This window comes from Schistocerca gregaria, chromosome X, assembly GCF_023897955.1.
Source record: "Schistocerca gregaria isolate iqSchGreg1 chromosome X, iqSchGreg1.2, whole genome shotgun sequence".
Classification (NCBI taxonomy): domain Eukaryota; kingdom Metazoa; phylum Arthropoda; class Insecta; order Orthoptera; family Acrididae; genus Schistocerca; species Schistocerca gregaria.
In genome coordinates, this window is record NC_064931.1 from 754,061,298 (window position 1) to 754,083,659 (window position 22,362).

The 22,362-nt window shown below is 42.9% G+C and overlaps 1 protein-coding gene across 1 annotated transcript in view; it reads right to left on the bottom strand.

The window, feature by feature from the left end:
- LOC126299004 (circadian locomoter output cycles protein kaput) overlaps positions 1 to 22,362 on the bottom strand; it is a 701,868-nt gene that overhangs the window by 60,714 nt on the left and 618,792 nt on the right. The window lies entirely within an intron of this gene.

The window sequence follows — 22,362 nt, forward strand, 5'->3', positions numbered from 1 at the left end:
ACTTGGCAGTATGAAGTTCCCTGATGAGTGTGACGTTGCGCCCACTGTAGTAAGGATACATGCACTGATTCGGTTTGGAAGGACATCATAAGGTCTTTGTATCCTCTTCTGAGGCTCAGCTGTTGTAACTGGTCGTTGATCTCCTGGATACTGATATTGGCACTGGGGCGGAGCTGATGTCCGAACTGGTCCGACACATGTTCTCTTCGTGACTGATCTGTGGATATTCCTTGCCACTGGAATACCTTAACACTACACAGATAGTTCATAGGTACACATACCATGTATGGAAGAGAACTGTAATATATGAGGACGCAGGACGTACATTACGTACCGTTGTGTTATCAGAGTTCTCTCAACCACTACCAACCTTGACCTGAAGTCATTCCTGATGGCTTCCCACAGCATGACGTCAGGAGTAACGCGACTGTGCCCCTCCAAAGTCTTGGAAGCATGTCACCTCTCCTCAGGTCTCCGCCAGACTCGGCGACGACGGACATCGATAGTAATGCGGAACCGTGATTCATCACTGGACACAATGCGACGTCATTCACCAACAGTCCATTAGTTTCAGTGACGGCACCACGCCAAACGCAGCCGTTTATGTTGTGGTGTTTACGAAAGTCCACGTGTGGGGCGGTACTTCCCTAGTTTGGCTGTTGCTAGTCTCCGACCAATGGTGCAGAATGACACTGGACGTTGCACGGAGTTCATTACTTGTTCGCAGATGGCAGGCGGAGATATCCAGGGGCTATGATGTGCTTGGTGTAAAATACCAGGGGTGTCCAGAAAGTAAGATCCGATCGGTCGCGAAATGGAAACGACTATGATAATCCGATAAAGCTTTGCACAGATATGTTGGGAAGTGTCTCTAGTTTGACCCTAGATAGCATCACGTCGCTCTTTTCATTTCTGAGCTCACAGTGAGCGCTTAAAGATGTCTAGAAAATAGTGTCTCCCACCAAGGACAAGGACCTGGTGAGAAATTTCGCCTGAAGCTATGCAGCCAACATTACATAACTGTCGTGCGGTTTCTTCTTCAAGCCAATTCTCAGCCACATTCTGCAGGGGTAATGAAGATGCTCCTGCATCGTTTTCAATTGGAAATGTTTGATTACCCACAATACAGCCCGTAATTGACTCCCTCTGAGTTTCATCTCTGCTCACACGAACCGCTGACAATGAAGACATTTTGGCACAGAAAACGAGCTGTAGGCTAGCGTAGAGGATTGGCGGAAAGCACTGGCGGCTGTCTTCTATGACGAGGGCATTGGAAAGTTGGTACAACGCTACGACAAATGTCTAAGTCAGAACGGCGACTATGGAGATAAGTAGCTGGAAGGTGTAGCTAACTGTTGTAAATAAATCAGTTTTGATTTCCACTGTGGTTCCCATTTCGCGATCACTCGGAACGTACTTTCTGGACCGCCCTCGTACTGCATTCCTCTCTTCTGATGGATCAGATGTGGTTGACCGGAATCTTGACGACAATTATGCTAGCCCATACGTTCCAACGCGGTCCAAAAAGAGGCCCACAGTTACATAGGAATGCTCCAAAAATCTGAATATTGCGTGATTCGACCAGCCGCCCAAATGAAGAATCACAGCGAGAACCTTTTCAAACTGTGTCAGATGGTGATCGTACAGATCTTATAATTAAATTTTCCTAGAGACATTTAAGTCTCTTCTTTATCTACGATAATATGAAGAAATGAACCCCGGGTTTTCTTGCTTATTAAACAGAAACGCTGACCATTACACTAACGCATCATTACTGTCAACAGAGCTGCACGAACTGCACATTCGACCACCCTCCCCACTAAAAACTTCAATTCATATCTTCAGCTTATTTCCCCCCTAAATCGTCACTATTGCCAGGGCTCCCCAATTGCTATTCGAATGCCGGAAAGCCCTGGAAATAGTGACAGTTTAGGGGGAAAATAAGCTGAAGATATGAAGTTTGTGTTGGGGAGTGTAATCGACGTGGGTAGTTCGTGCAGCAATGCTGAACATGGTGACGCGGTGGTGTAATGGTGAGCATTTCTCAAAATGGCTCTAAGCACTATGAGACTTAACATCTGAGGTCATCAGTCCCCCAGACTTAGAACTACTTAAACCTAACTAACCTAAGGACATCACACACATCCATGCCCGAGGCAGGATTCGAACATGCGACCGTAGCAGCAACACGGTTCCGGACTTGACGCCTAGAACTGCTCGACCACGTCGGCCGGCGAGCATTTCTCCCTAGTAAGCATGAAGACCCGGGTTTGAGTCCCGGCTGTGGCACAAATTTTAATTCATTTCTTCATCTTCCAGCATTATGTGTGAGATGGTGGTAACACCGTCTCTCACAGTAAGCGTCAGGTCCGTCTCCTTCATAGGATCACTCAATAACTGACGCAGTTTACGTCCCTTATCTGCTCTAGCAGGCGCGGTAACAAAACTTAACACGAACAATACTAATGCATTCCAGTGGCCGTTATACCTATCACAGAGAATTACAACTCGATCGTTTACATACCCGCCCACTATGGGTACGCCTACGACGTTACATTGACATGCAACCACATCTTCTGGGTGCTTCACAATTTTTTTCAGGCACAGTGGTTCTCAGTTCTGTCACGCCGTTCGCAGGAAACGCTATTGTATACAGAGAGGTCACGTTGTCAGAAAAAGACATGAAGGTGCTCGGTGCTCGGTGCAGCCATTGTCGCCTGTCCCTCAACGAAAATAAACGTAAGGTAATTCGGTTAAATAGACGAAAAGACACGACAGCATTTGACTATACTATCTGCGATTAGTCACGGGAATAAGATACAGCCCTCAAGTATCTAGCAGTAGCCATCCATATCGATTGAAGGCGGAACGGCCACATAAATCTAACTGTGGGGAAGGCAGATGCCAGAGTGAGATTTATCGAAAGAATCCTGAGCAAGTGTAACTCACCCGTGAGTTACGTCGCTTATAAAACCCTTGTTCGTCGGTCTGTGCCTGTCACCAAGTTGGATTAACGGAAGAGGTAGAGAAGATTCAAAGAAGAGCTGCACGATTAGTCACGTCTTTGCTTAGTCAGTTCGAGGGAGTCACAGAAATTGTGAAAAAACTCCAGTGTCAGGTGATAAAAGCAATGCATCGGGAACAGCCTTACTCTAAAAAAATTCCACGTCTCTGGACGCGTCAGGAGACACTTTATTTCTTTCAATATATACGTCACGTAATGTATAGGAGGGTAAAATTAGATAAACTCTCCTACCAGACGTACGCTCCATCGCTTGCAGAGTACAAAAGTAGATGAAGATGCAGATTTACCATTAACCGGCAATAGATTTTTGCAAGTATTTTCTGCCATTCAGCGAGTAAAATATTGATCAGTTTTGTACCCGTACTGTGACGACCTGGTCTGGCTGACTCTCGTCGCTACAACTCATCGTAAAGGTGCTAAGCTGGTAGCGACATGGGACAATCAGTGCATATCAGTCGCTCTTATTTTTACAAACCACTCGGTTATGACTTAAGCTTAATGAACGAGAGACTGTCATGCTGTAAATGAAATGGACTAGTGTCAAATGCCACCTCTTCTCGCATAGCACGTAGCACGGAATCGTCCATAATGACGCAGTAGTCTTCTCAATTCGTGGGTCGAGAAGTTGTGACGTTTCATATCAATGAATAGAGTTGTGCTCTACCAAAATTACAGTTCGGTAGTTTTGATACAGTACATAAATGTCGTAGTAGTAAACAGTAGGATTACCGGTAGTACTGTTAGCATTGGTGGGGAAAGAAGCATAAATGAATGCGTATGTGAGAAACTGGGAGCCGACGACATCTCTTTGTTTTTTTTTTTTTATATTCTTACAGAATGTGAATTGCATTTCATGTATAACAAAAATTAGTTGATCGCGTAACTTCTGTGCTCATATGTAACCAAAGCAATTACGTTTGATGTAAGCACAGTTTACAAGCACAAAAATAAAAAATGTATACATAATTATTATTATTGTTATTCTGTACTCAATAGAATGTTCGTGATCATGATCAAAGGTAAGATTTCTGCGTTAGATGTTTACGAAAACATGAAGAATGACAATTACAGAGGACGGTGATTTATTCAGACTAAAATTAGATTCCTAGCCATTACACCATTGTCATGGTGATGGTGTGCTAGAAATGTTGTCAAACAAAAGTGCGTGCCAGTGTGTAATTGTTGTACTTCGCAGACCATTGGCGTAGAGATGTACAGGTGTCGGTGGTCCTAATCAGAATGCTTAAGAACGTGGGCACCTAAAGAGAGATATTGGAAGGGCTGGTTAGAGAGCATTTTCCCTCACAAGCGACATACAATTTGATGCCGCGTCCCCATCCCCTTTCAATTTTGCAGACAAACGACGTATCATCTGGCGCCACCCCCTATCCACCCCCTACATTTTCCTTCCTCCATCACACATTAGTCGCTGTTCCGTTGGATCTTGGAAAGGTCTTTAAAAATAAATCTAAATCTAGTGTCTGTGGAAAATGTTTGTATTTTATGTTAATTATAGAACACCCCACGTACCTCATCTTGGAGCCCCAAGCAGCTGGTTGTGTCGCTTAAGCCTTAAACTGGCCCTGGTTATCGCTAAAATAAAATATTTCCTCATAACAACATTATGTGTATTGTGCTGTACGGAATACAAGTGGGCGCGTACAGAGCAGAGTGACAAACCATAAGCCAGTCGAAGTGGTCTTGGTAAGATGTCGTTTTGGTTTCGGAACAACAAGGAGAGGAGGGAGAGTCATGTTTAACGGGAGACTCCGACCGACGGTTCCTGTTGTGTACTGCAGGCAGTACGTAATTTCTCCCCCGCGGTCCTTATTGGCTGTTCAAAAATGGCGTGTACTCGTAAGGAATTGCTGGTAAGCGCATTTTTCGGAAGCAAACACCCTCTGTTGAGGTGACGATCCTACTTTGTACGTAGGGAGTAATGAATTGCGCTCAAACAAAAATTAAAGATGTATATTTACCTAGGAATAACAATTACGAACAACTTAAATTGAAACGATGACATAGATAATGTGGTTGGGAAGACGAACCAACGACTGCGTTTTATTGGTAGAACAGTTAGAAGATCCAACAAATGCAATAGACTGCCTACGCTTGTCTATCCTCATCTAGGGTATCGTTGTGCGGTATGGGACCCTTACCAGATAGAAATGACGGGGGATATCGAAATATTTACAAGAAGGCAGCTCGTTTGTATTATCGCGAAAAAGAGAAGACAGTGTCACGGATATGATACTCGAGCTGGGGTGGCAATAATTAAAACAAAGGTGTTTTTCGTTGCGGCGAGATTTTCACGAAATTTTGATCTCCAACTTGCTCCTCTGAAGGCGTAAATATTTTGTTGACGCCTACGTACATGGGGAGAACTGATCACAGCGCTGTTACAGAATGGAGCGGTGGAGAAATAGTGTGAAAGTGGTTCGATGAACACTCTGGCAGGCATTTAAATGTGAATTACAGACTAGTCGTGTAGACATAGATCTAGTTGTAAGTGAAAAAAATTAGAAATAATAATAAAACAATCGTGATCTCCCCTAGAGTGACTAGGCGATCTGTACAAAGAGGCGTAACGTGAGGACGCTCCAGCTGTAATACTAGAGTGTACGCAGTTTTTGCCGCTTATTCCTATTTGTCTGGCGTAAACAAGACGGTGCTGCAATGCTGATCAAAAGTTCAGATCGCTTTATTGGGTGGTAACCAGGGTGGAAGCACCGAACAGCACAGGTGTCGAACTCCGCACACAATCACGCTAAAGTCTGCCTAGCGAACCAGATCAACATTCTGGGGTCGCCTTCCGTTTTGGTCACACTGTACGAGCACGTGGTTTTCTGCTCGTATACTATCGCTCTAGTGGCTATCCTGCGGCGTGACACAAAACGCTGACCGGAGTTGTGTTTCTTGAAAAGTAAGCGTATCTGCAGTGAAAAGTATCCTAATTAAGCGCGCGATCGAGATAGGGCCGGCGGCCGTTATGGAGCCGCGAGGCGGGGGTGTAGCGGGGGCGTCACGCTAGCCGCCCCCGCAGCTGCCCGGAAGTCCAGCCGGCCGCACGTTCCATTCATATTACTACCGCGGCGTCTGCGTCTTCTGCACCATACCCCCGGCCACGACCGCGACTCCAATTGTCAGATCGGAACGAAAATGCTTTGCCCATACTGTCTTAGATTTCCATTTCGGTTGCCAAGCTGTGTCCCTTGTACGAAACCGAGAGGGTAGCAGCAAGCGAGGACACGCGAACTACCACAGGAGCTCAACAGAGTGGTTATGCTGCTCACGAATCTTCGCGGGCACGTTTCTGCAGCGAGCGTCCGAACTGTTCTTAGCGAAAACAATTCTAATATCTATGACTACGCTATGGATGAAGTGCAACTGGAATCAGTCGAATCAGATATCTGAGTGTAACAGTTTGTAGCAATATGAAATGGGGTGATCAAATACGCTCAGTTAAAGGTAAAAATGTAGACTCGCAATGGCAAGGAGAGCATTTCTGAAGAAGAGAAATTTGTTAACATCGAGTATAGATTTAAGTGTCAGGAAGTCGTTTCTGAAAGTATTTTTATGGAGTGTAGCCATGTATGGAAGTGAAACATGGACGATAATTAGTTTGGACAAGAAGAGAATAGAATCTTTCAAAATGTGGTGCTACAGAAGGATGCTGAAGATTAGATGGGTAGATCAGACAAGTAATTAGGAGGTATTGAATAGAATTGGGGAGAAGAGGAGTTTGTGGCACAACTTGACAAGAAGAAGAGACCGGTCGGTAGGACATGTTCTGAGGCATCAAGGGATCACAAATTTAGCATTGGAGGGCAGCGTGGAGGGTAAAAATCGTAGAGGGAGACCAAGAGACGAATACACGAAGCAGATTCAGAAGGATGTAGGTTGCAGTAGGTACTGGGAGATGAACAAGCTTGCACAGGAGAGAGTAGCATGGAGAGCTGCATCAAACCAGTCTCAGGACTGAAGATCGCAACAACAACAACATAGGTAAAGTGAAAAGACTTCGGTTCACTGGCAGAATATTGGAAAAATGCTATCAGTCTACAAAGGGAATTGGTTACAAAATATTTGTGAGACCCATATTGGAAAATATTGTTCCTGTAAAACACAACTAGCTCTTTATTCCCGTGAAGTAATGAGTACCATCGACAGAACATTTCAAATTGATCTAATGTTTTCAGATTTCCAAAAGGCTTTTAACTCCCTTCCTCAAAAGCGACTTCTAATCAGATGGGTGTCTATGGAGTATCGTCTCTGTTGTGCGACTGGATTAGTGACTTCCTGTTACAAAGGTCACAGTTGTAGTAATCGGCGGGAAATCATCGAGTAAAATAAAAGTGATGCCTGGTGTTCCCCAAGGAAGTGTTACAGATCCTCTTCCGTTCCTGATATATATAAACATTTTGGGAGACAATCTGAGCAGCCCCCTTAGTTTGTTTTCAGATGATGCTGTCATTTCCCGCCCAGTAAAACCATCAGAAGATGAAAACCAATTGCAAAATAATTTATACATCTTTGTATGGTGCGAAAAGTGGCTATTGACCCTAAATAAAGGAAAGTGTAATTTAATCCGCACGCGTACTGAAAGGAACCCGTTGAACTTCGATTACACGATAAATCAAACAAATCTGAAGGCTGTCAATTCAACGAAATACTTAGGTATTACTATTACGAACAACTTAAATTGGAACGATCACGTAGAAAATGTTGTGTGGAAGGCGAACCAAAGACTGCGTTTTATTTACAGAACTCTTAGAAGATGAAACGGGTCCACTGAGGGGATTGCCTACAGTATGCTTCTCCATCCTCTTCTGGAATACTGCTGCGCGGTACGGGATCCGTACCAGACAGGGATTGTAGGAGGACATTACAAAAGTTCAAAGAAGGCCATCTTGTTTTGTATTATCTCCAAATAGGGGAGACAGTGTCACGGATCTGGGTGGCAATTATTAAAACAAGTGCGATTTTCGTTGCTGCGAGATCTTTTCACAAAATTTCAATCACCAACTTTCACCTCCGAACGCGAAAACGTTTTGTTGATGCCAAACGACATAGGGAGAAATCGTCATTGAAATAACGTACGAGAAATCAGAGCTCACGCCGAAAGATTTAAGTGTTCGTTTTTCTCGCGCGGTATTCGTGAATGGGACGGTCGAGAAACGGTGTGAAAGTAACTGGTGGAACCTCTGCAAGGCACTTAAATATGAACTGCAGAGTATACATTAGATGTAGAATATTACTGAAGTGTGTCGGACTCAAACCAAACAAGACTGAAATGGGCTATTGAATGCATACAAAAAAAAGCTGCATTAGATGCCACAGGTTTGTTTGACTAATGGGATTGCGTCACTGAGATACTGATCGACTCGAACGCTCGAAGACAGACGCCAACTATGCTGCGAAAGCCTACTTACAAATTTTCAAGAACCAGTGTCAAGAGAGAAAATGGCATCTGTGGTCATCAGTCCCCTAGAACTTAGAACTACTTAAACCTAACTAACCTAAGGACATCACAAACATCCATGTCCGAGGCAGGATTCGAACCTGCGACCGTAGCAGTCGCGCGGTTCCGGACTGAGCGCCGAGAACCACAAGACGACCGCGGCCGGCTATCAAGAGAGAAAAACAGGAATATACTACAACACTGTACGTATCGCTCCCGCAGGGTCTACGAAGGCTAGAATAGACTAATTGTAGTGAACAGAAAGGCAATCAAGAAATCATTCTTCCAGCGTGCAATACGTAATGGAACGGGAAGAAATTACAATACATCTAAATCTGTACTTCGCAAGCCACCTCATGGAGTGTGGCTTACGGTACTTTGTTTACCAGTGTCCCAGTCACGAACGGTTCGCTGGGAGAACGATTGCTGGTAAGTCTGAGAATGGACTCGAATCTCTGTGCTTTTACTTTCTTGGACTTTTCGCGAGATACACGTACGAGGGAGCAATGCATTGGTTAACTCTTATAGGAACGCTTGCTCTCGGAACGTTAACAGTAAACCACATCGTGATGTAGAACACCTGTCTTGCACCGTCTGCCACTGGAAATGGCTGAGCATCTCCGTGACGGTTTGGCGCTTACTAAATGAACCTGTAACGAAACGTGCTGCTCTTCTTTGGATCTTCCCTATTTCCTTTATCAATCCTATCTGAGTATTGACGAACAATACTCAGGTATTAGTAGAACGAGTGCTTTGTGAACTACATCCTGTTTTGGTGTACTACATGTCCTTAGGATACTTCCAACGAATAGTCTGACATCTGCCTTAGCCGAGATTAATTTCATGTGGTCTTTCCACTTCAGACCTCTCCGTACGTGTACACTTAAATATTTTATGGAAATGACTGCTTCCAGTGATTGTTCCAAGCGTATGATCTTACACTAATGGGTCTTTCTGTGTATACGTGTCCGCAGCTCGTGGTCGTGCGGTAGCGTTCTCACTTCCCGCGCCCGGGTTCCCGGGTTCGATTCCCGGCGGGGTCAGGGATTTTCTCTGCCTCGTGATGACTGGGTGTTGTGTGATGTCCTTAGGTTAGTTAGGTTTAAGTAGTTGTAAGTTCTAGGGAACTGATGACCATAGATGTTAAGTCCCATAGTGCTCAGAGCCATTTGAACAATTTTGTCTATACGTTACGTTTGTTTACGTTGAGGGCCAGTTGGCACACCCTGCACCAGTCGTCGATCCTGTGCAGATTTTTCTGCATTTAGCCACAATTTTCTGGCTTTGAAACTTTTCTGTATACAACAGCATCATTTGCAAAAAGCCTCGTGAAACTCCCGACGTTATCTACTAGGTCATTCAGAAATGCTGAGAAAAGTAATGGTCCTGTGACACTCCCTTGGGCTAAGCCAGAAGTTTCTGTGTACCGCAAGTCTTTAGAGGAACGGAAGGTTCGAAATGATTGGAAAAAAGCATAAGTAGTCCCAGTCTTCAAGAAGGGTCGTCGAACAGATGCGCAAAACTATAGATCTATATCTCTGACGTCGATCTGTTGTAGAATTTTAGAACATGTTTTTTACTCGCGTATCATGTCGTTTCTGGAAACCCAGAATCTACTCTGTAGGAATCAACATGGATTCCGGAAGCAGCGATCGTGTGAGACCCAACTCTCTTTATTTGTTCACGAGACCCAGAAAATATTAGATATAGGCTCCCAGGTAGATGCTATTTTCCTTGACTTCCGGAATGCGTTGATACAATTCCGCACTGTCGCCTGATAAACAAAGTAAGAGCCTACGGAATATCAGACCAGCTGTGTGTCTGGATTGAAGAGTTTTTAGCAAACAGAACACATCATGTTGTTCTCAATGGAGAGACGTCTACAGACGTTAAAGTAACCTCTGGCGTGCCACAGGGGAGTGTTATGGGATCATTGCTTTTCACAACATATGTAAATGACCTAGTAGATAGTGTCGGAAGTTCCATGCGGCTTTTCGCGGATGATGCTGTAGTATACAAAGAAGTTGCAGCATTAGAAAATTGTAGCGAAATGCAGAAAGATCTGCAGCGGATAGGCACTTGGTACAAGGAGTGGTAACTGACCCTTAACATAGACACATGTAATGTATTGAGAATACATAGAAAGAAGGATCATTTATTGTATGACTATATGATAGCGGAACAAACACTTGTAGCAGTTACTTCTGTAAAATATCTGGGAGTATGGGTGCGGAACGATTTGAAGTGGAATGATCATATAAAATTAATTGCTGGTAAGCCGGGTACCAGGTTGAGATTCATTGGGAGAGTCCTTCGAAAATGTAGTCCATCAACAAAGGAGGTGGCTTACAAAACACTCGTTCGACCTATACTTGAGTATTGCTCATCAGTGTGGGATCCGTACCAGGTCGGGTTGACGGAGGAGATAGAGAAGATCCAAAGAAGAGCGGCGCGTTTCGTCACAGGGTTATTTGGTAAGCGTGATAGCGTTACGGAGTTGTTTAGCAAACTCGAGTGGCAGACTCTGCAAGAGAGGCGCTGTGCATCGCGGTGTAGCTTGCTGTCCAGGTTTCGAGAGGGTGCGTTTCTGGATGAGGTATCTAATATATTGCTTCCCCCTACTTATACATCCCGAGGAAATCACGAATGTAAAATCAGAGAGATTGGAGCGCGCACGGAGGCTTTCTGGCAGTCGTTCGTCCAGCGAACCATACGCGACTGGAACAGGAATGGGAGGTAATGACAGTGGCACGTAAAGTGCCCTCCGCGACACACCGTTGGGTGGCTTGCGGAGTATAAATGTAGATGTAGATGTACTTCTACGTCTGAATACATAGCACAACGTTAAGTTGGTTGGTTGTTCTGGGGAAGCAGACAAGACAGCGAGGTCATCGGTATCATGGGATTAGGGAACGACGGGGAAGGAAGTCGGCCGTGCCCTTTCAAAGGAACCATCCCGGCATTTGCCTGGAGCGATTTAGGGAAATCACGGAAAACCTAAATCAGGATGGCCGGACGCGGGATTGAACCGTCGTCCGCCCGAATGCGAATCCAGTGCCTAACCACTGCGCCACCTCGCTCGGTCACAACGTGAAGTGTCCTCTGCTCTGCTCCTTATAGCGGTTTCCAGATTATAAATGTAGAACAGTTCCAGATTATAGATGTAGAACAACGCAGGTGGAATGGCCCAAGGAACGACGGGATATTCTCCGAATGGACTGGCCTGTCCGTTCCCTCGGCTTAAATCCCGTCGAGAGTGTGTGGGATGCGTTGGGGAGACGAACTGCATCCCGTCCACATGCAGCGACAATCATGGAGCAGTTTTCAACCGCTCTGGTCAAGGAATGGAAGGCCTTGCCACAAGACCACCAACCTTGTGGCCAGTATGGGAGCACCCTGCAGAGAATGCATTACCGTCCGTAATGGTCACGCGCCCTATTAAGAAACATACCCTTCCTGCTGTAATGTCCACGGGATCATCACGAATCGCGCTGACTTCCGTATAATTATTGGCTTTGAATAAATATGTCACTTGTGTTCGATTCATTGCGTATTTTTTTGCATTTACTTTCTGTACCATACTGTAGCAGTTCTTCCTATGAATGTTCCAAGTTTGGCAGTGACATATCATGCCAAATTTACTTTCGTCCGTACGTTCTGCATACCAGCGTAGTACTGATAACGCACCTAAACACGTATTCCGTCTCTAATGACCTCGATGTCGACGGGAGGTTAAGCCCTAATCTTCTTTTCCTTCTTAAATACATATTTATTTGCAGTAACCGTGCTGTCAGAGATATTCCCCATGTTGTTGTGGTTTGATGCAGCTGTCCATGCCATTCTATCCTGTGCAACCCTCTTCATCTCCGAATAACTACTGCAACCTACATCCTTCTGAATCTGCTTAGTGTATTCATCTCTTGGTCTCCTTCTACGATTTTTACCCTCCGCGCTTCCCTCTAATACTAAATTGGTGATCTCTTAATATATGTGTCCCACCAACCGATCACTTTTTCTAGTCAAGCTGTGCCACAAGTTCCCCTTCTCCCCGCTTCTATTCAGTACCTCCTCGTTAGTTACATGATCCACCCATGTAATCTTCAGCTTTCTTCTGTAGCACCACATTCCAAAAGCCTCTATTCTCTATTAGTTACATGATCCACCCATGTAATCTTCAGCTTTCTTCTGTAGCACCACATTCCAAAAGCCTCTATTCTCTTCCTGTCTAAACTATTTATCGTCCATGTTTCACTTCCACGGATGGTTACACTCCACACAAATACTTTACAGAAAAGACTTCCTGACATTTAAATCTATACTCGATGTTAACAAATTTCTCTTCGTCAGAAACGCTTTCCTTGCATTAGCCAGTCTACATTCTATATCCTCTATACTCTGACCATCATCAGTTATTTTGCTGCCCAAACAGCAAAACTCATCAACTACTTTAAGTGTCTTACTTCCTAATCTAATTCCCTCAGAATCACCTGATTTAATTCGACTACATTCCATTATCTTCGTTTTGCTTTTGTTGATATTCATCTTATATCCTGCTATCAAGACACTGTTCATTCCGTTCAGCTGCCCTCCCTGGTCCTTTGCTGTCTCTGACAGAATTACAACGTCGTCGGCAAATCTCAAATTTTTTATTTCTTTTCCATGGAGTTTAATTCCTACTCCGAATTTTTCTTTTGTTTCCTTTACTGCTTGCTCAATATACAGACTGAATTACATCGGGGATAGGCTACAGCCCTGTCTCACTCCCTTCTCAATCACTGCTTCCATTTCATGTCCCTCGACTCTTATAACTGCCATCTTGTTTCTGTACAAATTGTAAACGGCCTTTCAGTCCCTGTATTTTACACTTGCTACCTGCATAACTTGAAAGAGAGTATTCTAGTCAATATTGTCAAAAGCTTTTCGTAAGTTTACAAATGTTAGAAACGTAGGGTTGCCTTTCCTTAACCTATCTTCTAAGATAAGTGGTAGGGTCAGTATTGCCTCGCGTGTTCCAACATTTCTACGGAATCCAAACTGATCTTCCCGAAGATGGGCTTTTATCAGTTTTTCCATTCATTTGTAAAGAATTCTTGTTAGTGTTTTGCAACCATGACTTATTAAACTGATAGTTCGGTAATTTTCACACCTTAAAAAATTATAGTACAAGTTCAGGGTGTTACTGTTTATTTTCGTCAAATTTGTTGTTTAATTTAATTGGCGCTAAAGTGTACCAACATGATCATAAAAATGTAAACTTGGTTACTTTGGTTCAGGCAGACATTATTCGCGAACACACAATTTTAATAAAATGTTAGAAACACCTAATATAAAAAAAAGAAAGAAAGAAAGACAGTTGCCATTGAAAGGTTAGCTACTAATAAAGTTCATTTTTGAAGACCTCTGACGTATTCATTGGTTTTCACTTCTCCCTACTTATCTTAGAAGAAATAATTAACGTATATATTATTAATAATATCATGCAATGGCAGCTTTACGCTGTAACGACTTCGCATATTAAGTGCAGTACTTTGATTATTAATGATAAATACTATAAGTGCTTTCTCTTCGGAGACGTTCAGCCACAATAGATTAGGAATTATTTCATACACTTTTTGCTCGTCTCTATGACACACACTGTATTGCTTTGTAAATAAGATGATTTTCGAATTTTGTGACATGTTCCATATTGTTGAAGACCACTACGCTAAGTATGTATGGGATGATATTAAATCTAAGAATATCAGTACTTGTGTAAAAAGATACATCACGCATCTTGTTTTCATGAATGTTCACACACTAGAGGATTTTCTCACTATTATTCTATGGAATGAACGACGTGCATAACGTCTGTAACTAATAAGTTGTAATAGCACGAAGCACAACGAGCGCTATGTACAATTTGTAAATCTGTCGTTGCCATTCTCCGTAACATATTAGCACAGTAGAGTTGTCGTTGCCTTCTAATTTCTAATATTTTAGAAGAATACCGGACAGGTTCCTAATCTCCATCTCATAAATGGAACGCACAAACAGTTGAAACACAGAAACACGAGTTGCAGACAGGTGCCACATGCAACAACTATCGCAGTATGTTACTATCATGTTGTGTTGAAGAAGGAAGATTACGACTTAACGAACCGCTGATGATGTGATAGAGACAACACACGAGCTAACATTATAGAAACGGTCGGAATTTTTCGAGCGTAACTATATATGAAATCACATCAAGGCAGTTAAAAAACTATGGAAAACGTAAATATTGCTGACGGGACAGGGAACTGAACTCCATTCCTGCTGGATGTGTGTCCAATGTCCACTTTACCTAGCGTGACAGTGTGACGTCAGGAACGGCATCCTGCCACAGAAACAAGTGTGACTCATCCAACGAGTACTGCCAGGAAGGGTTAAAACAATTGCCCTTACCTTCGTGCAATCTAAGGACGGATGTCATAACGTGGATAGCTACGAGTCAGTTTGAGTTAGTGTATGTGTTGTTATGGATGAGTAAAGAGAGAGAGAGAGAGAGAGAGAGGGAAATTTTGTCAGTGCATACTCTTCCCATTTCCGCAATCAATAAGTGACAAAATGGACGTTCGGTCTTAAAGTTCTCATGTGTCAGTTACATAGTTAAATAATTATGCATTCAGCCCATAACAGTCTGGAGAGGTGCCAGTTTTAACCCGGGATGTGAGCGCAGAGTTGGTGCTCAGAAATGGAATGCCTCCTGTCGGACATATACTGGAGATTTCTCATCCATTGCAATTCGAACCAGCTATCTCGCTTCAAACCCCATGCAGGTCGGTAGACAACTAAGCACATTTCCCGTTAAAGAAGAAAAAATAACTTACAGTTTTTTTTTAAAGAAAGGAGGAAGAAACACAGCAATATGTTCAATCTGCCAAGTACCCCTTCACAGTGGGAGTGCAATGATGCTGGCTGCTGACAAGATATGATGTGGTCAGAATCCTGGTGGCCACCTTAGATTTTCATGTCGTGGAAAGATCTAGAACAGGTTCCATTCAGCCTCAGGAGACCTAATGAGAAGCTTCTTGTACAAATAAGCTGCTAAATTAACATCCACTCGTCTGGAATGACGTCAAGTCGGAAGATCTGCACCGTACATTTACTACTACAGTGTATGATGCACGTAATTTTTTTTGAAGAAGCCGAGATAAGGACAAGTTTGCAACACGAGTCTCCCTGTCTCGGATTAACGCAGTTGGTACTTCTTCGCACTGTATCAACTCAACAATGGATTTGTAAATTTTGTATAACCAGTTACACTGCTATGGGTATTATTTTTTTAAATTTGAACTATAGGCCTATTTCAGCTATACAGCCATCATCAGGCTATTTGTAATAGAGCATTTAATAAATTTTGGTACGTTTTTTGCATGACATGTGAGTTACTTACGGATAATACGTATATAATATATTATCCCGTAGAACCTCGCATGTCGTGCAACAAACATACCAAAATTTATAAAATATTATAAAATTCTGTATTCAAGATAACCTGATAATGACTGTATAGCTGAAATAAGCATATAATTCAAATAAAAAACTAATACCTATAGGAGCGCAACCGGTTATATAAATATTATGTCCTTGAAAGACATTTATTACGAAGCCGGCCCAGTAATATAGTAAGACTTGAACTGGTTTTACCTTCTTGTAAGACGCAGTTACAGATTCAAATCCGTCCAAGTCAACAAAAATTTTGTGACAATATCTATTTTCTCTCTTTTTTCCGTTTCAGACCCGGTGCAACAGTAAAAGATAGCTGCAATACTGGAATGAGTAACTACATTGTGGTTTACGTATAGAATGCTGATTTAGGGCAATTAACACGGATAACAGAGGACTTGTGACAGTATATACGGTTAACTATTATGTAACAATGAAACGCTATAATAATCATAAGGAACGCATATACAGCATAGAAGCGGGAAGCCTTCCAAATGAGCTTTGACAATCTGAGGTTAATTACTAATATTTTTCATGTTTGTTGCAAGAATATATAATACAATTGCCGGCCGCGGTGGTCTCGCGGTTAAGGCGCTCAGTCCGGAACCGCGTGACTGCTACGGTCGCAGGTCGAATTCTGCCTCGGGCATGGATGTATGTGATGTCCTTAGGTTAGTTAGGTTTAAGTAGTTCTAAGTTCTAGGGGACTGATGACCACAGATGTTAAGACCCATAGTGCTCAGAGCCATTTGAACCATAATATAGTTACCAGATTAGAGTAGACAGACATGTACAATGGTAATGGAAGTTGTCTTAGTATAATGGCGGAAGGTCATACCCATAATGCATGAGCGTTGTAGGGTATATTGCTGCATACGCTGGCCCTCGTCTATGAGAGGATTCTTGTCACTCCGTAAGTCAATTTGAATAATAGAATTCCGAGGAAATCTTGTCTCATCACACATTGCCTCTTGCGTCAACGAATCTAATTTTTCATTCTTTTTTTACTGCTTCAATGTTTCTTAGTCTGAACCAAGTTTATATTGTAGTATTTTCGGTTTCAAGCTAACACTGCATGCGAATGTTACCGTTTCACCGTTAGAAGTGCTGCAAATGGCAAAGAGCTGCTTTCCAGTACGAGAATACAACAGAATGTTCATTCCTACTTTGAATTTATTGTTAGATGCCTTTAGAACTGTAATAATCTTCGTCGACATAACTCGAATATCCTATGCAGTTACATTTTTGTACACTCCGGTTTGTGGGCTCCCAGAACGCCGAGTCACATCCATTTTCGCCCTTCGATCTTCGAGTTAATGTTATCCAAGTGCTACACGAACTGGACAAGTTCATTTATTTCATAAAATGATATAAATTCTATGTATAAGCAGTTTACCTTAACAGCTTCTTTTATGACATCTCTGTAATGGAATGACATTATCTTCCGTTTCCCCCTTGTTCTACAAAATCTCTAGAAGACTCTTGAGCCGTCAGTACGCATGTACTCGTTCTAGTTATGTGTACGAATTCCATGAGGTGAGGGTGTCATAGACTTCCAAACAGGCCAGACTGTCTTTGCTTGTTTCTCGGTGCGTCTGCGGCAACAGGCGGTATCTAGTGTCATGACGGAGTATAGTTAAAAAAGAAGTATTATGTCTGTGAGAGACCTCTTACACTGACGAAGTAAGGTACATAAATGCTTTGTACATTTGAAATGTTGCCTTGTTATCTAAGACAAATTTGGAGATGGATAAACGAGAGCGTACTCAAAAGTAATGCCTTCGAACTGTTTATGTGAAAACTCTTAAAGTTCTTTTAAATAAAACGAACTTCATTAACACACTACATCTTTATTCTTCATAGCTACATATTTATTTCTCAACATAGTTACCCTGCCGACGAACACTTTTCTCGCAACGAGAGACAAGTTTGATGATAACGTCACTAGAGAATGTTTGTTTTTGTTGACGGAGCCACAGCCTAATCTCAGTTTGAACTGCTTCATCATTACAAAGTGAAGTCCTCGAAGGTGTTTTTTAAGTTTTGGAAACAAATGAAAATCGGAATGGGGTCAAGTCGGGACTGCATGGAGGATGATGATCCATGACAGTGAACCAAAGGCGTCAGACTGTTGCAGATGTTGCTGCGCTCGTGTGTGTTCTGACATTGTCATACTGAAGGATAGACTGGTTTGATATCCAAGATAACGAAATATCATGTCTCCCGCAATCTCCACAATAAATATTATCGCGGCATTAAGGTATATACCGAAGAAAGAAAACAAGAAATTGCTCATTATTCTCCTTTAGCTTCAAGTTGTTCGAGAGGATTCATTATGAGAAACGATTCAGAATTTCAATGGCCGCTTTTAAAGATGTATATCTTTGAATTCCATAAATTATGAAGAATAAATACAAGGAGCGAACGGTTATCTAAGACTCGTATGGACATCAGACTCTGCCGGCCGGTGTGGCCGAGCGGTTCTAGGCGCTTCAGTCTGGAACCGCGCGACCGCTACGGTCGCAAGTTCGAATCCTGCCTCGGGCATGGATGTGTGTGATGCCCTTAGGTTAGTTAGGTTTAAGTAGTTCTAAGTTCTAGGGGACTGATGACCTCACATGTTAAGTCCCATAGTGCTCAGAGCCATTTTTTGCCATCAGACTCTAATTATGAATCGGAGGACACGAAGGGCAGGCAGTAGTTGAGGACAAAGTGAAACATGGTTGTGATTATCCCCATGCTATTCTCCAGTTCACAGAGTAAACAGGAAAGGAAAATGAGAAGAAATTAGGAACAGTAATTAAATTTAAGGGAGAAGAAATGAAAATTTTATGGTTTGCCGATGACTCAGTGATTCTGTCAGAGACGTTAAAGGATTTGGTCAGACGAACTAAATGGATAGTGCCATTAAAAAGGTGTGTAAGATGAGCATCAAAGAAACTAAAACTGGAGTGTAGCCGAATTAAATCAAGTGATGTTGAGTGAACGAGACAGAAATGAGATCCTGAAAGTAGTAGACCAGTTTTATTATGTTGTAGGCAAAATAAGTGACGATACTAGACAAAGGGAGGATGTAAAATACAAAAAAGGGAAATAGGAAGAAAAGATTTTATAAAAAAGAGAAATGTGTTGATATTTATTGTGAATTTAAGTTTTGGGAAGTCTTTCATGGAAGTATTGGTTGGACTGTAACATTGTATCGATGTGAAACCTGGATAAAAAGTAGTATAGACAAGAAAAGTACAGAGGCTTTTGAAATGTGGTATTACAGAAGGATGCTGGAGATTAGATGAGTAGATGGGATAACAGATGAAGACATACTGAAACTAACTTGAGGGAAAATGCCGGACAAGTGCGAGTAGGGTTTACGCTCTGAGGATTCCGTAGAAACGTAGTTATGTAAATAGATAATAATAATTTCGTGTGGCTTAATGGCGTAGTAAAAATCTTTCTATTACAGGACACTTCGACGCGTTGCGTGTCCATAACATACCCCAGTAATCCAACCGGTGCAAGGGAACCTACAGTTTAACATGGAATCGGAACCACATGTTATTTCTGGCGACTCCTTACGCCCTTGGTTGGTGAAAGCTAGGTTAACACGCATTCGATCCCAGTACTTCTCGGTTTCTAGGCATGCGCTTTATCGCTTTTTTTAATGATCTCATTTTGTTCTGTATTGTACGTTGAATTCGTTGAGGGCGGTCATCCGGTGACGCTCGTTCAGGTATTTCGTTTATCCGTTTACTCAGTTATTTTATTTCAGAGGAAAGCTAACCCTCTGCCCGAATACGCTGAGCTACCGTGTCGGCTACCGCTAAACAACCAGAACCGACATGTCTGTAGATCTTTATCTATAGGTTTCGATGAGCGAGTTTGCGATTATGAAAGTAGGTGACATATGGCCGTATCTTTAGAACGCATTGATTTAGAAGCTTAAATTATGTACACTGCCAAGGGACCGTAGACCTTCTTATTTGACACAAATTTCAACTTGAAAAGGATATCTTAAGAGGACAGATAGAGAGACGGACAACAAATGGGGAAAAATAATGTGGTATATTACCAATCAACAATATTCGGACTTTTCTCTTTACTTGTACAGTGAAGTCTTGCTTCACGATTCTTTGTCAACGGGAGCTGGTTTATAGGTTTTGATGAGCCAGTTCATGAGTATCGAAAAATGTGACATAAATGGCCGTATCTTTTGATTTTATTGACTTAGAAGCTTAACGTTTTTGCACCACCAGTAGACCGTACGCCTTAGTATGTGACAAATTTCAACTTGATACCTATACCCGCCACTGAGAAAAAGGGGCTTTAACAGTTGGACGGACAGACAGACAGATGGACAACAGAACGATGCTCTAATGGCTCCGTTTTCATCGATTGCTTGTTATTGTTGTGGTCTTCAGTCCAGGGACTGGTTTGATGCAGCTCTCCATGCTACTCTATCCTGTGCATGCCTCTTCATCTCTGAATAACTACTGCAACCTACATCCTTCTGAATCTGCTTAGTCTATTCATCTCTTGGTCTACCCCTACGATTTTTACCCTCCACGCTTCTGTCCAATACTAAATTGGTGATCCCTTGATGCCTCAGAACGTGTCCTACCAACCGATCCCTTCGTCTAGTCAAGTTGTGCCACAAATTCCTCTTCTCCCCAATTCTGATCAGTACCTCCTTATTAGTTACGTGATCTACCCACACCAGTTATCATACATGCTTCACTTTCGTACATGGCTACACTCCACATAGATACTTTCAGAAAAGACTTCCTGACACTTAAATCTATACTCGATATTAACTAAAAAAATGGCTCTGAGCACTATGGGACTTAACATCTGAGGTCATCAGTCGCCTAGAACTTAGAACTACTTAAACCTAACTAACCTAAGGACAGCACACACATCCATGCCCGAGGCAGGATTCGAACCTGCGACCGCAGCAGTATCGCGGTTCCAGACTGAAGCGCCTAGAACCGCACGGCCACCGCGGCCGGCTCGCTGTTAACAAATTTCTCTTCTTCAGAAACGCTTTCCTTGACATGGCCAGTCTACATTTAAATCCTCCCTGCTTCACAGCCATCAGTTATTTTGCTTCCCAAATATCAAAACTCATTTACTACTTTGAGTGTTTCATTTCCTAATCTAATTCCCTCAGCAGCACCCGATTTATTTCGTCACATTCCATTATCGTATAGACTCATAAAAAGCTTTATGATACAACCTGACTATAAGGAGCTATAGGTTAAAAGGAGTTAATTTAGGAGTGAAGGGAAAGGGGCGACTTGTACGGTAAAACAAGGCTTGACTGCAGTAAGCAGCTTAAGATGGATGCATAGTACAGCATTTATGCAAAGATTAAGAGACCTGAATAGGGTAGACAAGCGTGGAGAGCTGTATGAAGCCATCCTTCGGCACGAAGACCACGACTACAGCAAACATCGATCCACATTGGAAATTAGGCCAGGCGAGTATTATTGTTTTGTGAAACACTGTAGAGTCTCAACCTTCAGTTTTGGCACGATTGGAAACGCCGATCCTGCTTGCGAGCGTCATTAATTACTGGCGAAGTGCAGCAGTAGTGGCGCTGAATGATCCCGCGCTGTGTAACGGCGCTGCCAGGTGTCCGCGTTTTGAGTCTTGTCCGAGGCCCGATAGCATCTGCGTAATTACCGGCATAGCGCACGTGGGTGACAGGAAGCAGCTGTTACCGAACACAGCCAATCTGCAATCGTACTTCCGGGCGACGCCAGCCGCCCTCCCTCGTCCACAATTCCGGTTAATTGCGGCCGTGCCACTGCCCGCCTCGCAGCTCTCATTAGACAGCTAACTTAAAACAGCTGGCAATGATTTAAGCTCGCCATTAACCGAGAAATGGGCTCTTAGTGGGCTGAAATGTGTTCGAGCCGGTAGCCCATCACACTCCCACGCTGCGGGCTCTCGGGCTGAGGCTTAAGCACCGAAGAAAATGTTCAGTCGCCAACAGATCTTCCCCACAGTACGCAACACCTCTTTGCACATTTGATTCTCGAAGTCGTCTAGATTCGGAGTTTCTAGACTCTCGCAAACTGTTATTCTCAACCTTTCTGAGACAGTGGCCCCTGAAGGAGATTACGTACGGCGGTTGGACAAAAATATGGAAACACCTCGAGAGCTGCATACCTGAACACAAATGCAGACGCTAGCAATGTCTGCACGTTGTATTGTTGTATTTGAGCACGATCGGCATATGTGCAAATGTCTTCAATACGTTGCAAGCGTTAATCATGATCAGAGCAGTGTTACGTGTTGTTGTGAGTACACTATGTCGGGGCTAGGTACGAGGGCTGTCCAGAAAGTAAGTTATGATTGATCGCGAAATGAAAACCACAGTGAAAATCAGGAATGTTTCCTTTGTAACAGT